The sequence below is a fragment of the Nomascus leucogenys genome, chromosome 3 (assembly GCF_006542625.1).
Source record: "Nomascus leucogenys isolate Asia chromosome 3, Asia_NLE_v1, whole genome shotgun sequence".
Taxonomy (NCBI): Eukaryota; Metazoa; Chordata; class Mammalia; order Primates; family Hylobatidae; genus Nomascus; species Nomascus leucogenys.
Genome location: NC_044383.1, coordinates 98,244,666 through 98,261,425, shown reverse-complemented (window position 1 = coordinate 98,261,425; position 16,760 = coordinate 98,244,666). Strand labels below are relative to the sequence as shown.

Genomic DNA, 16,760 nt, shown 5'->3' with positions numbered 1-16,760 from the left:
CACAGTGTAAAATGTAGGGCAGTGTGTGTTGTAGTAAGGACTTTTTTTTTTTCCTGGCTTCTTGTTTAGGAAAGCCTATATAACTAGATTTTGGATTTTTTTTTTTTAACTCTTACTAATAAAATTTTTACTGCACCCAACACAGTCTCGTATTTTTCTGACACAGTTCCTTCAGTTGGTACTTGGGCTTTTTGTGTGCTTGCCTTAAAATGAGATAATTTCCATAACATATAAACATTTGTAAGTTTATCCATCTTAAAGGATGCACTCTTCTTAATCCCCATTCTCTTTTGGCCAACACCCCACTTCTCTACCACCCTTTATTTCAGTTCTTCTTGAGAGGGTTATCAATACTACCTGTCTCCACACGGTGTTTGTTAAAAATCAGAGCCATTCCAGTCTGGCTTTCATTCCACCATTTGATCCAGTATCACCAGCTGGTCACACCCTCATCCTGTAAGTCTACTGCCTCTCTCACCTTTTGTTTATTTAGAAGCTAACTGCATGAGTGTGCATTTCGAATAATTCCACACCACATCAAGCCCCATTTATGTCAACCATGGTTAAGAAATATAAGGGAACGTGTTACCCTGCTTTGTATATCTGAATGCATTTGGATTATTTTGTTATATGATAATGGAACTCCCTCTGTGCTCTTAAATAAATCCCCAGTGGTGAGCAGGTAGTCAATTTCCTATTTAACAGAAGGAGAAACGGAGGCATGTACCTTTTTATTACTTCTAAAGATAGCAAACCACTCCATGGGCTAGATCATACATACCCTCATTTATGTTTTGTTGTTTTAAAATGTAAACCAACACTTTTAAATAGGACAGTATTACATAAAAGCTGAGATTTCCAGCTTCTCTTGAAAAAAAAAAAAGGGAAGGTTTGGCAAAACTGAACCTGCCTTCTGTAATGATAACAGCCTGCCCAAGCAGTGTTGTGGCTGTCTTCTTTGGAGGGAGCAGGACTCTTCAGCTCACCCAGCTTCATCTTACCTGCTTTATTCATTTATGTTGCTTACCTGGCCCCTGGGGTTTTTAAATATGTGACCCTTGCCACACCGTCTCCCACCCAGTCGCAGAGCAGATAAATAGCAGAGCCAGGGATGGAACCTGGTTTCCAAGCCAGCCTCTTCCTCCCTGCCTGTGGGCCACAATTCTGTATTGTGGACAGTAATTCACAGGTCAGGGATGAAGGGCATCATCAGGTGGTCATCATGATACTAATTGAAACAGACCGTGCAGTTAGTGGTTCTAGGTACACTGTTTTTATGGGGTCCCTTCCCTTTTTGGTTGCCTTTGTCAGAAGTTGTGTGCTCTCAATCATGATGTGCAAGGCGGAGGTGCTGGGGTAGAATGTGGAAATTTATATGTGCATACAAAAACTGGCCCAAAAGGAAAAGCTTCAGTATCGTAAAAGGGGTTTCATATTTTCCAAATCTTCAATGAGCGTGTATTACCTTTTTAATGAGTTAAAATAAATATTTACATAAGATAAACAAGAACAAAATAGTAATATAAAGTACACATAGCACTGGCTGAGACCTGTGCCATCCTCCCAATGTGGGGGACACCAGGGCCTTCCCCAGCCACCTCTGCTGTCCTCTACTAGACTAGAGTCTTTCCCCTAGATGCCCCTGGGGTAGTACCATTGTCTAGTACCATGTTCGTCACTGCCCTGTGCCCCTCATTTTGAACGTGCAATATCACTGTACCTTGATTAGGACTGGGTAAGACAGGAGAAGAAGCTGCAGTTGCTGCCATCTCTAACCTTGGGAGAAGGTTTGTGCGTGGAGCAAGACACAGGAGAATGAGCTAGTTTGGGGCCAGAATGAATGGTTGGAGGAAAATACATTTTTCCTGGGGAAACGAGGCAATGAGGAATGCTCTACAACAGAGGGCCTTGTCTGAGCTGGGTCCTGTCTCAGGCGCCGAACCCAGCTGTTGGGCACACAGGAGACTGTGGAGACCCTGAGCATGGATGGTCCCACACACTGCATGTCTGTCTGCAGCTGCACGGGCCTCAGGGAGCCCTGTGAGAGTGGACCTGTTCCTGGGCTGCAGGCAGAGAGCCAGGGGCTGCCCCGTTGCCAGAGAGGATTGAGGAGCTTCTGTGTGTGCTCTGTATATGTCTCAGCCTTCTTTGGAATTATGGCAGAGTCTGGCCCTGCCTGGTCATTTTTGTGCCTTGGATCCTAAGTTAAGAATAAGTGAAGGAGCACTTGTCCCTGTGGACACGCTTGATATGGAAGTTGCATCAAATGGCTGTTTTATCCTCAGTCACCACTGACATCACTCCACGTACGGTTCTGAGGTTCTCACTTTAGTTGCGGTTGAATAGAGCTGTGATCACTGGTGCAGAAAGAAGCCATTCAGATGTGAATCTGTGAAGATGTGTCTAGCAATTTACAGATGTTTTTTGGCAGGTCAATGAATATTTTAAATCTTTTGCAAGTAGTAAAAAGAGTTGAATTTGAAATAGAGAAGATACTATGACAAGGGAAAATTACACCTCATTTTTCTCTCACTCTTCCATTTTTAAAATAATGAGACAAAATCCTGAACCATTATTTAAATCTTGGATTCATCATGGCCCTTAAATGTCCTTCATCCTGTATGATACGTGGTTATGACCCTGATGTATTGAATCTCTTTCAATAGCAAGAATTGCTGGATAGTAGTAAACATAATAGCAGAATCTCCAGGTTGGATCTCCATTGATTTAATTCTCTCTGTCACCTCCCCTCTTCACCCTTCCTTCAGCCATCACCAGAGATGGCACACGCCCCTGTATCTTGCAGGTACCATGCTCGGTGTAGTCCCATTCACCAAGAAGCTGACAGTCTAGCAGGGAAACAACGAAACAGACCCTGTGCAAAGTGCTGTAGGAACACAGATAGGAAGTCTAGTCCTGCGTTGGGGGTATGGGCAAAGGAAAACAAGAGTGAAAAAGTGATTTTGATCTGGACCCTGCAGACTGATTAGGAGAAGTTGCTACCCAGGAGGGTTGGTGAGATTGGAATGACAAGGCATAGCCCAGTGCCAGGAATTATTGGGGGCTGCCTTTCTTTTTCAGCCCTTTCCTGGGATAGAGGCAGGTTGAAAACACAGTGGTACAGTGCTGCTTCTGGCTGCCTTCTTAGCTACTGTACACCGTCTCTCACAGTCTGATCTCTGCCTTTCTTCCCACCTTTCTCCCTCCAGCCCGCCACCATCCTCCTAGCCACTCCTCTGTTCTGCAGCACTGTCAGGCCTCTAAGCGTGCAGCCCATGCTCCTTTGACTGTGTACTGGTTGCTCTGCCTGCACTGCCCTGTCGTGGGGTTCATAGGGAGATGTCTGTGGGCATTTGGAAACAGTGCACGGGGGTGACGGGGAGCTGGAGGGATGGCTCTATCAAGAGAGAGCTCAGAGTTGAGGATTGCTCAGTTTTATTTATTATCTGTGTGTTCGCCCAACATTGGAGGGTTGGTCTGATCTAGACAGTTGGAAGTAGTTCATTTTTGGTCAAGGTCTTGTCCTTTGGCTTCCATTCCTGCAGTTGACCACACATTTGCAACATTAATGGATCAGCCTTTTCCACTGGGCTATCTGGGTCACTTCAGCTATGTTTTTCAAACAAAACATCAGCACCGCTTCAGCAAGAAGAATAAAAGCATGGAAAATGCCCTAATGCCCAAAGCCCACAATTGAATGCATAGACAACTGTTTAAAATGTCTGTGTAACTACATATGCATATCGATATAATATCTATACACACATGCACACTCATACAGGGGGTGGGGGTGGGAGAAGCCTATCTTCCCTTAGTCTTGGAAACCTAAAACTTGCATCTTCAAAATATCAGATTTAGAATAAATATAAATTAGGAAGATAATTGGTCAATTTTTAAAAAATGATTTTTAAGAAAATATGAGTCTTTGAAATAAAAAATGTCTCTATTTCACTTAAACATTTGTGAATAAACACTTACTTTTTCTCAACTTTTCAGAAAGACAGCCTTAAGAAAGATATACGTGGTTTTAAAAGCAAATGCCACTCTTTATTCTAGATAGCAATTCTATTTTGCGTCCATCCTTACATCTTTGAAACAGTGGAGCCGCTCTCTAAAAATATTTCAGTATCTTGCGTAGAGTCCTCAGAGTTAGAGCTGTGGTGTCCTCCTTTTGGTTTATGGCTGCAGAATGATGGGTGTATATATTGTTTTTGTTAGTTAACTCCATCTGTTTCGTAAGCCTGAAAAAGAAATTGGATGATGCCGTATATACGTATGGATGGATAACACTCCTTATGCAGTAGTGAGTCAGCAGCTTCAAATGGGTTTTCCGTTTTCCTGTTGGTACTGGTTGCTAAAGTGCTGTAGTGTGAAGGCTCATTCTTTCAGAATCTTGTGAATTGGGCATCCTATGTTGTTGGAATTACACAGTATGCTTGAAAGAAGGGTATTAAAGTTTCTTCCCTACTTTGGAAATGGTAATGATTCTCCAAGTGGTCTTTCTAAGGCTGATGAAAGAATCTTTCACCTTGTAAATAGAAATCTCCTTATTGTGACCTGTAAATCAGAGCAACAACTTTTCTGAGCCTCTGCAGAAGTGTTCAAGAATAGAAGGCAAAAAGTTCCACTCTGTACATGTTCCCTTTTGTGAAGAGTTCTCATAGTATTGATTTATTCTCTTCTGATTATAGGGAAGCAAGTTAAAATTTCTGGAAAAATAATTCTCATTTTATACAGCTTAGCAGTGTCTAGATCCCTAGTGGGTTAGCCAAAAGAAAAGGCATCTATTGCCTGGCGGTTTCTCCGTAGGACAGGACAGCATGTCTCAGAACCCAGGAAGAGGCGAGATGATATGGGTTGCTAAGGCATGAGCTGCAGTGGCATGCTGATTAGCACATTCTCTCTCACCTCCATGGTGGTTCTTTTGCACATCTCCAGTGAGTTCATGATTTGAATGCCCATCTGCAGAGAACAATATATGAGTTTCAAATTCTCTTCCTCATGGTCATTTTTTCTTTCCTTCATTCTGAGTCATCTTTGATTAAACAAAACAAAGATGTTACTGTTAATTATACATCTTTCCAAACAGTGCAAAAATTCTTGTGTGTGTGTTGTGGGGGATGGTTTTGATGGGAATAGTAATTTATGGTGGGAGTGTTTTAAATCGTGGATCAGGAAGAAAGATACTAAGAGTCATAGTGAAAAGCTTAAGAGTCTCTACAAGATAGGAAAAATTGTTTCTGCCTTTTTTTCATATTTCTTAACTCAAAGCTCTCTGCCCTAACATATTGTTGTAAACATAATTCCATTCAACTATTTTTATTGTTTTCTTTAGACACTTTATTAAAACTGCAGCTTTATTCAAACAGCTAAAATTGCAGATAATAAATGAAGTACCATAATATTGGCCAGTTGTAGGCACAGCATGTGAGCAAACTGGAAAGCTGCCATCCTGCTCCTGGCACTTTAAAGATTAATGTGAAGCATGCATGGGTGTCATCAGAACCAGCACTCAGCCTTGCCAGGGGCTTGGCACAAGGTTCTAAGGTAGTCCTGGGGCTGGAGTTCCATGGACAAGTTGATGCAGGCTGCTGGATTGGCAAACCTCCTGCAGAGGGGATCCCCAGCTGCTGGGAAGCAGGGGCCATCCCCAAAAGGCTTTTTTGACAGTGGGGCCCACCCACAGTCAGATAGGAAGTGGAGAAGGTATGGGCTGGGTGCCGGGGCTGTTTTAATCCAAGAGGTAAATTGAGTAAGACCTTGGAAGACTCAGTTTTAATTGTGCCCCAACCATTGATGACTTGTAGAGACTCTGAAAAAGGGAAGTGTGTTTGTGTGTGTGTGTGTGTGTGTGTGTGTGTGTACACACAAGGCCTCCATCCTTGTCTTTCCTGATTCCAGAAAGTTAAAATCTCATGCTGGCTTCCTTTGGTGGTACAAGGCCAGGTCTTTGCAGTTTCAGACAGGTGTTTGTGACAACTGTGACTTAGCAACAATTGTGTGAATGATAAAAAAAATTGTGGGCAAATTGATTGTCTGCAACAAATGGAAATTCTATGGTGGTGCTTTGTGGGTGGTTTGTAGGCAGAGAGTACTTGGTTCTCTTTTGATGTCTCACTTTTTTTTTTTCTTCTTCTACAGTTTTTTTGAAGAAGCAGGATGCTGATCTAAACGTGGAAAAAGTAAGTTGGCAAGTTTTGCACTGAGAGCAAGTGCCTTGTGAATTATAAAGGGCTTCCTGTCGGAACCCAGGACGAAGTCCACTTTTAATTTGGGATTGTAATTCTGAGTCCATAGATTTCTAAGAGAGAGGTCGAGTTGGAGATGGAACTGGTTTGTGAAATAGAAAGAAAATCTTACCTCCCTTAGTGGACCCACTATTTTCTCCCTTCCCTTAGTTGTAACACTCAATTCTGGTAATTTATGGGAACATATGTTTTGACTATAAGTTATGGCTCCCACCCCAGAAATAGAATGGAACAGCTGTCCCATGGCTGAGGAGCCTTAGGGCTAGGGAGGAATGGGGAGTGCCTATCCTCAGGCTGGTCAAGGAGGTCGTTTTCAGTCCATTCATTGTTGTTTTTCTTCCACTCTCAGATGGCTGCTGCTCACCTCTGCCTGAGCCGTATCTTTGAATTGCAGCCACTGTGTAGCAGGTCATTCTTTCATTAACGTAACATTTTTTTGGTTCCTACTGGGTGTTAGACATCATGCTGGACTCTGTTGAGACAAAAGTGAATGTGACTGACAAGTACTCAGGTAATTATGGTACAATCTGAGAACTGTGCAGAAGGGCCTTGGAAGCTCTGACTGAGGGCTGAGCTATCCAGAAAAACTCCATGATGGAGGGGTGTGAGGAGCTGTGAATGCATTCTTTTTCTGAACATTTGCTGAGCCTTCTCTGCCTGTGGGTCTCTGTGCCTCCCCAGGTGCCTTGAGTTCCCCCACTGAAAGACTGGACGTCGCAGCTCTCGCTAGCCACCCAGGCGTCCTTTTCAGCCCCCACTACTCTGCCCAATCACATTGCCTTGGGTGTAACTTTTCAGCTGTTCTGAGTTATGTTCCTCAATTCCCTGGCCACTTGGGGGCCGCCCCTTCATCATCTGAGAATGACTTGGGGTTATTTCTCATCTGGATTTGAGTGCAAGAGAGGCTTTTCTTCTTGAACTAGAGCCATTCTGAATGCAGCGCGTTTGTCTCTAAGTTAGGGAAGTATACTATCTGAAACATTGTTCCAGAACAACTGTGAGTAACTCTTGACCTTTGACCCCATGCAGGCACCTAGCTTCTGCAGGATGGCCTGTGATCTACTGCTAGTCATGGGCTTTTCAACTCATACAAACCAGGGCAACTTGGGGAAATAACACAGCTCTAGTTAGGACAAGGCAGAAGGAGCCTTTTTAGAATCCGCATGCACTCAGGTTTTGGCTGTGGAAGCCAGGGATTGGCAAAGGCTGTCCCCTATGGGAGGCCAGTATACTGTGACCCTTCTGGACTAGGCCAGGTCCACAGCAGGCAAGAGCCTATGGGTGCCAGTGGCCCCCTCAGGGCAGTATTGTGCCGGGGAGCCCAAAGAAATGCCTGGCATTTGCCCCAGACTGCAGGACTTGCCCTCCCCTGTCCAACTCAGGCAGTGAATCCTGCAGCCACAGGAGGGGGAAGTCCATTAATCTGGGTTCCCAGTCCTGGCCCCATGCTGGGCAAACAGCAGGGCTCAGTTAGTGGGGTGTGGGGGCGCTGAATGGAATGTGTTCAATTTTGCTTCACTTCTGCTGTTAACTTCCTATTAGACCTTAGGCCAATCATTTCTCCTCCCCAAGTTTCATTTATCTTATCAGTAAAGTGGTCCCTTTCCCAGGACCAAGTAAAATTACTCGCTTTTAAATTGAAAAACACAAACCAAATATGTTTCGTTTTTGTTTTTGTTTTCTGACTTGGGTCTTGAATTAAAATGGAAAAAGGGCTGTTGGCCACCAGTCTAAAGAATGGCAGATAAGACCAGTTATGGATTGGGACTGAAGGAGCAATGAGTATCTAACAAAAGAGTGACTGACTCTTTTGTCAGTCACCACGGGTGACTGACCCGTGGTGTGGGTGTCTGTAAATGCACAGGGAATCCAGAGTAAGAGAAGCTAAACGGGTAGAAATGCTGCTTGGATGGACTGAGTCTGAGGCACCTCTGAAAGGCTCTGCCTGCACTCTCTCCTCAGTCAAGTAGTTGATGACCTGAAAAACAATCATTGCCTTAGGGGAGTTTGCTGTTTTAAAAGCTCTATTCCAGAAGTTCCACTTTCAGAACCTTTTTCTGTTGCTGATAGAACACTGTTGAACACGGATCTATCAACTTTTCTTTTTGTCGGTGTTTACCTATCCAGAAGAGTCTAATATAGGATGTGCGTCTGTTGTATAAGTAAATGATACCTGTTGGCCAACTCCAGTGGAGAAAAATTGCCGAAGTTACAGTGTTTGTTCTTCATGTGGATTTTTAAGTTTCCTCTTTTAGTTGAATGTTTTTGTAAAGACAGAAGTGGAAAATTAGCTTTATTTTGACATGCTAAAGCTCAAAGACAAGTTAGCATAAATTCTGTATTAATTAATATCTATGGTTTATTGAACTTCTGCTATGCAGAGTGCTTTATATCATCTATGTTACACTTCACTGTGACAGCAGTCCTGTGAGGGAGCTATGAGTGGCTCAAGGTGCTGTAGTTATAGTAAGGATTCTACTCAGATCTGTCTGGGCTCAGAGCTTTCCCCTTCCCATACCCCACCTTACTTTGGAGTTTATATAATATTTGAGACAATATATTTGTGTGCCTTATTTTTTTTAAAGTTTCGTAAGTTCTAAGAAAGCAGCATTTGTTACTTTTTAGAGAGCTCTTCCTTGACACTCCCCTAAAGGCCCAGGCTGGATGGGGTTGCCCTATTGCCACGGCGGCTTCAAAGCTGTCATTGTGGTTGTGTAGTTATCTGTGCAGTGACTGTCTGACAGCAGTGTTCACTGTGGAACTGCAGGCTTTATCAGCTCAGAATCCTTATCTGTGCCAAGCCTAGTGCCTAACTCATAGTAGGCCCTCTTAAAAAATTGAGCAGGCATGAATGAGTGGAAACCATGCTTGTTAATAGCATTATGTGGCGATAAGACCATCATTCCTTGACTTGTTCCCCAAAAGTACAAAGTTTCAAGCAGACAAATGAACAGATACTTCTTAAAATTGAACTAATCTGGGCAAGCAAAGAGAGTTCAAAGATAAAAGAGGGGGAAGCAGTAGTGCACAAGGGCAACATTAAAGCAAATATTTGCTTTTCCACAGAATCTTTTAGAATTCTTGAGGGTTACAGTTCCAGATATCATTGCTTTAAGTGTATAAAGTGTATTTTTAAAAAGTGAAACCCATACCCATTTAAAAATTGAAAAATACGTAATCAAGTTGTATCAGAACAAAAATGTGCTGTTTGTGTAAAAAGCTGATTAAATGGAGTCATCCTATTTAGTGATTTAAAAGGATTTGATTAAAATAATATCCACTTCAACTACTCTCAAAGGGCCGAGGAGAGAGGTTTGGTTTCCGTGCATCCTGGATGGCCTTTGTCTGGTGTGATTAAAGGTATTTCAGTGCCTGCCATGAGAGAGGCCCCTGCCATTTCTGCAGTTTCAGTGAGACCAAGAATTCCTGTAGTGTCATTCCAACTGTTTGCAGGGTTTAGACAGCTGCATTCAGGCCACAAATATGGCCACAAACACTACTGCCTATTTGATAGACACAGAGGCCTTCCAAAACAAAAATTGTCATTCAAAAAGAAAAGTAAAAAGAAAAATTACCTCCTGCCTTAGAATTGTTCACTTTTCCTCTGAGTGAGTGAGTTCTTTGAAATGTGTTGGTCTGTTAATGTAGAATATACATGGAAGTTGCTTCATTTTTCCGTGTTTCTTTGGTTTTAATAAGTCCCAAGAGAAATGATAAAAAAAAACCTCCTAGATTCTTAGTGTGGGGATAATTGTCTTGTGGGGGGAAAATCTAGTTCTAAGTAATCGAGGGTTAGAAATTTGAGACCGCATCAGGAATCCAGCTTTAAAGCCATGTCCACATGATTTCTATGCAGCTGGTTAAGAGGTGGGAAAATTAATTCATACAAGTTTTTTCTTTTGTGGGAAGAATAAGATTTCCGGGGTCAGAGGCCAGCAGGGTTTGCATGGGGTATCCAAAGGCTTTACAGTGCTGGTTGCTGGGGTGACATGAGGCTGTGTCTGCAGTGTGAATAGGGGGACATTGGCTTTGGGGTGTACCACGCAAATGCGTGTGCTGGTTGCTTTAGGGAGGTGAGGGAGAGAGTGAAGAAGAGGAAGGGAAGAATAGCATAAGCACAACTCCCTGCCATCTGTGGGAGCCATTGCTTCCTGAGTGGGCATGGGCGGGTTGCAGGGGCAGGACTCAGGTGCTTCTGGTGCCTCTGAACCCATGGACACTGGACAGGGCAGCTCCCATGTGCAGACAGGAATTGTTCCTCAGGCCCTCCCTGATACATGTACTGCAGGCTGCCAGCCTCAGAAACTGTAGGAGGCCAAAGTGGCCTACATTCTTCATTTACCTTTCTCAACCTCACACACAGATTGACCCATTCTGCTGGTGATCAGGCAATGGAATGACCCAGCCTCAGTGTATAACTGAGTAAGGGTCACGTTTCACACAACCCACTTTTCTGGCGACTGGGGACCAGGAAAAGGAAATGGCTTTGACTTGTGGGCAGGGAGAGAAAGAGCAAGAATGCATGCATGGGTGTGTGTGTGTGTGTGTGTGTGTGTGTGTGTGTGTGTGTGTAGGAGGAAGGGACATGCTTAGAATTCTGTTTTAGACTCAAAGGCAATCATTGTTAGTCTTGGCCCAAAAATAGTTGTTATGTATCATGCGTAATAACTGACCAGCTTTCTTTTACGTAAATCCCTGGATTGTAAAACTAAGTGGTGCTGTCTAAGAAGAAAAAATATGCCCTCTGCCAATTTGAATTTCCAAAAAAAAAAAAAACCCTCTTCCTAGACATTCAAAATTTAGAAGGATATTGATAACTGATCTAGAACAACTGCAGATAACAATATTTTCATTGTAATTCAAGGAAAGAGTTGAAAAATTGAGGGTTCCTTGTTTAGTCTTGGATATAGAATAGTTCATTCATTCTTTACACATTAACGAACACTGGTAGGCCAACCACTGTTTTAGGCCACATGTTATCTTATTCAGTTGCCCCATGATGTATGTGAGGAAAATAAAGCTCAACAGAAGGGGAATGAATTGCCCAAGGACTAATATCTAGGAAGCAGCAAGATCCAAAAGTATGTCTCAGACTTGAAGCACCCTTCTCTTTCTCCTCCGCTGTGGACGCTGTCTTGTCCTGAAGCCATCATTATCAGCCTCATGTAATTTAACTGGTAATTCTTTACACATCTTTCATTTTCTCTTCACCGAATTTAAAAGGTCTTTCTCCCTTATTTGTGGTTTTAAAAGTAGTAATGAGGTTTTTATCAAGGAACAATTGGAAACCTTGAAAAGAAAATCACCTCTTTAACCTGACCTGGCCCTGCAAGGTGGTCGCCCTGTGAAAGCGTGAAAGTGACTTCCAGGGGGGGCATCTGCAGGCAGTGGGAGTGGGGGAAGCCCATGAGACGCTCATTTTCTTTCCACTGCTGGTTCCCGGACTTGGGGATCATTTTCTTATATTCTTCATCTGAGTAGCATTCATCATTCCCTATGACAAAAGCTGGATGTTGCCAGGAGAGAGTGGGGAGAAATGCCGCCCACGTTACAATGGAGAGACAAGACAAGCTCTCACCTACATACTTTGTACCATTTGTTTTTACACGGAGGCTTTCTCCTGTAGCCATGAGATACTGCATAATTTGTTTCACTGCAGCCAGGCCTGCTGTGTAGAAGTTGGAATCATTTGGTTGTCTGCCTTGCATAGACTTATTATCTGCTGAAATTGCATGTGAAGGAAAGATTATTAATAAAATATGTGTGAAGAATGGCTGAAAAGATGCTTTTGTCAGTGCCCCTAAATACTTTTAAGAGCAGAGCTGCAGTTTTCTAAGAGTAGTGTTGTATAGGCCATAAAAATACATAAAAATTTAAGCTTTTCCTTTAAAAGGTTATTACTGCCCACTTTTAGCCCACAACAAAATTTTATTTAAGCAGAAAACCTTCTTTGTTAGCTTGCTGTGCCTGCTGTCACAAATTACCACAAACTTGATGGCTAAAAACAACAGAGATTTATTCCCCCACAGTTTAAGAGGTCAGAAGTCCAATAGCAAGGTGTCGGCAGGGCCAGATACCTTCAGAGATGGAGAGAATCTGTTTCCTGTCTTTCCAGCTTCTAGTGGCTGCAAGTGTTCTTGACTTGTGGCCACATCACTCCAGTCTCTGCCTCTGCCCTCACTTTGCCTTCTCCTTTGTGTGTCTTTCTCTGCAGCCCTCTTGTAATGATACCTGGGATGGCTTTTAGAGCCTGCTGCGTAATCCAGAGTAAGCTCTTCCTCTCAAATCCTTAACTTTATCACATCTTTACTATATAAGGTAATATTTGCAGGTTACAGGGATTAGGAAATGAATACCTTTGGGGGGGCATTTTCTGCCTAACATACCTCAATTTGGGAATTTCTGTAATTTTCATTTATTAAAACATAAAGCTTGCAACCCCTTGTTTCGCTCATTACTTCAGTCAGTTTAATTTTCTTAGAAGGGGCCACTTGGAAGATCTAAGAACTAGTCTCTTCTCCTAGTCCCCAGAGCATGCAAGGCCATGCCTGTCTTGTTTCTCAGATTGAGGTTTATGTAAAGAAGCGGAATTATGGGCTCCAAAAGCTGGGAAGAGGCCTTGGAAATCATACCCTCTCAGTCTTTGGGGGAAACTGGGACTAGAGATGTGGGGTCACCCAAGTCTGGAGCGGAGATGGGACAAGCACTTATTACACTAGCTCACCTCTTCCGCTTTGTTCCTGCAGACCCCCCAAGCTGTCTCTTGTGATACAAGCCTCTAGGTCATCTTTCATTTGAGAGCCCTTCAGTACCTGAAAACCCAACCCCTGAAAAATCCTTTTTTCCTAGTCCAAGAGCCCTAGTTCATATAACTTTCTTGCATTAGCTGGTGTCAGGAATTCCATCATTCTGGTCACTTCCTCCTGGATACATTCCCTTTATATCACTGTCTTTTTGAAAACATGGCACTTGGACATGAACACGGTACTTACAAGATGGTTTGAGCAGTGTAGAGTAAGGGGTTACTATCAGGTCTCCTTAGATGCACATTTTCTGCATCAGTACAGGCTATACTGATGCAGACCAATATTACATCTCTCATCGAGTCACTTTATCATATCTTTAGCTTGCATTGAGCTTATGTGTGATAAAAATCCTTGGGACTTCTTAAGTATGAATTGCTTGAAGATATGGATTTCTGTCAGTAGCTGGATGGGATAGCTTGGGATCCAGAGTATAGACCAGATAGGGATCCAGAGAACAAACAGATCCATGAGCTGGGGCATGCTCATGGGAATGGTACCAGCAGCAGAGTAAACAGACGACAGTTTGGATAATCTGGTAAGACATAGTACAGAGGAAACTCTTCTATAGGTGGCTGTCTAGATGGACAGATGTTTGGCAGCAGAAGTGTATGGCTGGGCATGTCATAGAGCCAGATGAGAGACATGCAGATGTGCAGGGACTTCAGTTCAGAAGCTAATGCAAAGAGCTGAGTCCAAAAGAATGAGTTATAGAGTCAACTACTGAAATGAGGTAGGCCCCAAGACAGACGCTTGAGCCCAGAGTAAAAGGAAGCCCTGGTCTGAAGTCAGAATCATAAAATTGATATGATTCTGAATGTCTGTGGCTTGAAAGCCATATCCACCCAGAGTCTGGGGACAGGATCACTGGCAGAACTTGTAAACAAGATGAGTTGTTTCCATTCAGTAAACAGCTGAACGTGAGGCAAGTGATAACACCATCCTATCCACACATACAATGGATTATTTACAATTGAAAGCAAGATTTTATCTGTTAATTTGGAGAGGAAGATGGTGTTCTTTTGGTCAGTTGTGGCTGTCATTCTAGCCTATTTAAGTCTTTTAAAATCTCTGTCTTCCAATTAATTAACTATCTCCTTCAGCTGTGAATTATTTGTGACTGCTATAAGCACATCTTGATGAAAACATTGACCAGGGACAAATGTGCAAAGCCCTGTTCCAAGGACCTCTCTCCAGGTCAATGTTGTTCTTCCGTGATGTTAGTGCCTTTGGGTATGGCCATTCGGTCACTGAGGCCACTAAAGTGAATTATCACTTGGACCAGGGTTTCCCATCTTGCTTAGATATGTTTTTGAGTGACTATCAGGTGCTTTGCTGACATCAAGGTGTTCTGCATTTGTGACCTATCATAATAGTCTTGTGAAACTGCCCTGAGATGGAGTACCATGGGAAGGGAAAGTTGGTAGGGTGCTTAGTCACTACTTTGAGTGGAGAGGTCCCTGGATGTCAGTAGGTTTAAATCTTAAGTCCCACTTCCTGTAACATACCCAAATATTAGCCCATGGGTGATTTTTTTAAAGGAGGGACTGGAATCTTGCATTCAGATGAGGAGTATTAATCTTACTAGGGTTATGAGGGTTAAGCGTTCACCTCTACTAAAGACTGATCCTCCTTTGTGGGTATGTGTGGTCTGTGGAGAGCAGCTCCCACTGTTGGGTGAGCATGGTGGCTTCTCAGAAGATCTAGGGGTGTTCATTAAGTTGTGAAATGTGTCCCTACTGAATACAGTCAGAATGTAAAGTGAAAGAAAGTGAGATGCTGCGAGGATCAGTGATGATAACAGAAGGGATAAAACAGCAATTTATGCATTTGCATAGCCCCTTCAAATAAGGCTGCCATGAGAAAGTGAGATGATTTCAGGGTGGAACATGAGGCAGTGTCTTGTGGTGGAGAGTATGTGAGCCTCGGGGGCTTGAGGAAGTCCTGACTGTCTCACCAAAGAGCTAGGCCGTGGGAGAAGCTGACAGTCATCAAGAGTAAGGTGCAACTGTGAAGAGTGTCTGAAGTGGAGGCACAAAGTGCCATAAAATCCCCAACAGGAGTTAGATGAAGAGATGCCAGTGAGGGGAGAAAATCATCATCATTTACCAACTTCTACTTGTTGTACCCCCTTTCTTTGGTCAGTACTGGCCATGGATGGACTAACTCCCAACTTTGACGTTGAGTGAATTCATACACAGGGTAGAAGAATGGCAAGAAGGAAGGCACCTGTCCGTATTATTTTTTCTGTTGCTATAGATAATGCTACGGTAATTGAAGACAAAACCTTTGTGTCGGAGGAGGATTTTGTCCATCTTTAGAATATTCTAAAGAGTAGGAGTGGGGGAAACGTAATTAAAAAACAAAACAAAACTGGAGTACCTGCCACTTTCCCCATTCTACTGTTACCAGATGAGGGAAAAAACATTTTTATCTTTTACAAGAGAGTTTGATGTACATCAAAGTGACGCTTATGGCAAAAAAGTAAATTTGATAATGGGAAAAAGTTTGAACAGCCCTTAGGTATTGAAAATAAAGTAACTTATAAAACCCACTTGTGAAGTTTAGAAGTCGTTATGGTGACCGCAGTGAGGTGCTAGGTGTGGGAAGGCCTCAATGGTAAAATGTCAGAGTGTTTTTTTTATATATGGCCCGTGAACTGGTAGGACAAAAAACTTTTGACAGTTACCATAATATTTATTCTGTTTTCTTATATTTGGTATTAATAAATATTGGCTAACTAGCCAATCACATATCTTTACAGTATTCCATTTTTACAGTGGCCAAGAAGAAAATATAATTAGGCTTCTATGTTTTCTAGATGATACTGTTTAATAACAACAACAAATACCATATAATGTTCTTGGCTCGTTTCAGAACCAACAGAGCAAAATGTGCTCATTCAGAAAAAAGCATTTGTTGTTTTTGTTTGTTTCTTTCTTTGTTTTTTGAGACATGATCTCACTTTGTCAACCAGGCTGGAGTGCAGTGACACAGTCACGGCTCACTGCAGCCTCAACCTCCTGGGCAATCCTCCCACCTCAGCCTCCCTAGCAGCTGGGACTACAGGTGCATGCCACAGCGCCTGGCTAATATTTTTTATTATTTTTGTAGAAATAGTGTCTCCCTATGTTGCCCAGTCTGGTCTTGAACTCCTGGGCTCAGTTCATCCTCCCACCTCGGCCTTCGAAAGATCTGAGATTACAGACATGAACTACCGTGCACAGCCTAGCATTTTTTTTGTTGTTGTTGTTGTTGGAAATGTAATTTAAAAATTTTTCTTTTGGGGGCTAAAGCCCAAATCAGTTAATATCTGAGGCCTATTTGCATGTAAATATTAGGCAACCATCATTCACTGGATGTTTAACCCATGAGTATCACTCCATATCTCAGCTGAGATTCGAGATAGTGAATGACAGGTTTTCATATTTTCCGTCATATAACTAAACCACTATACTTTGGTTTTGTATCCCATATCATTGAGGCGTTCTTCACCCACATTGGAGGAATTGGCAACCTCAGATGTCTTTCTCTAAAGGCCTACTGTGTTTTCTCTTTCCTCACAACCAGGTTTTTGAGACCAGTTCTTGTCACCTTTCACTTTGGAATCACCTTCACTTGCCTGGCATTTCAGACTTGTCTTTCAGTTTCTCTGTTTCTTGCTGAACTCAGAATCCTGCATTGAGGGTATCCACTCAGCCTGGCCCTG

At 42.7% G+C, this 16,760-nt stretch overlaps 1 protein-coding gene across 2 annotated transcripts in view; it reads left to right on the top strand.

Annotated features, from left to right (window-relative positions):
- Positions 1-16,760, top strand: part of FYN (FYN proto-oncogene, Src family tyrosine kinase) — a 211,097-nt gene that overhangs the window by 20,733 nt on the left and 173,604 nt on the right. For both annotated transcript variants that reach the window (XM_012506091.2, XM_003255578.4), the window contains exon 2: positions 6,142-6,182. The gene's annotated coding sequence lies outside the window, so the exon portion shown is untranslated. The remainder of the gene's footprint in view (positions 1-6,141; positions 6,183-16,760) is intronic.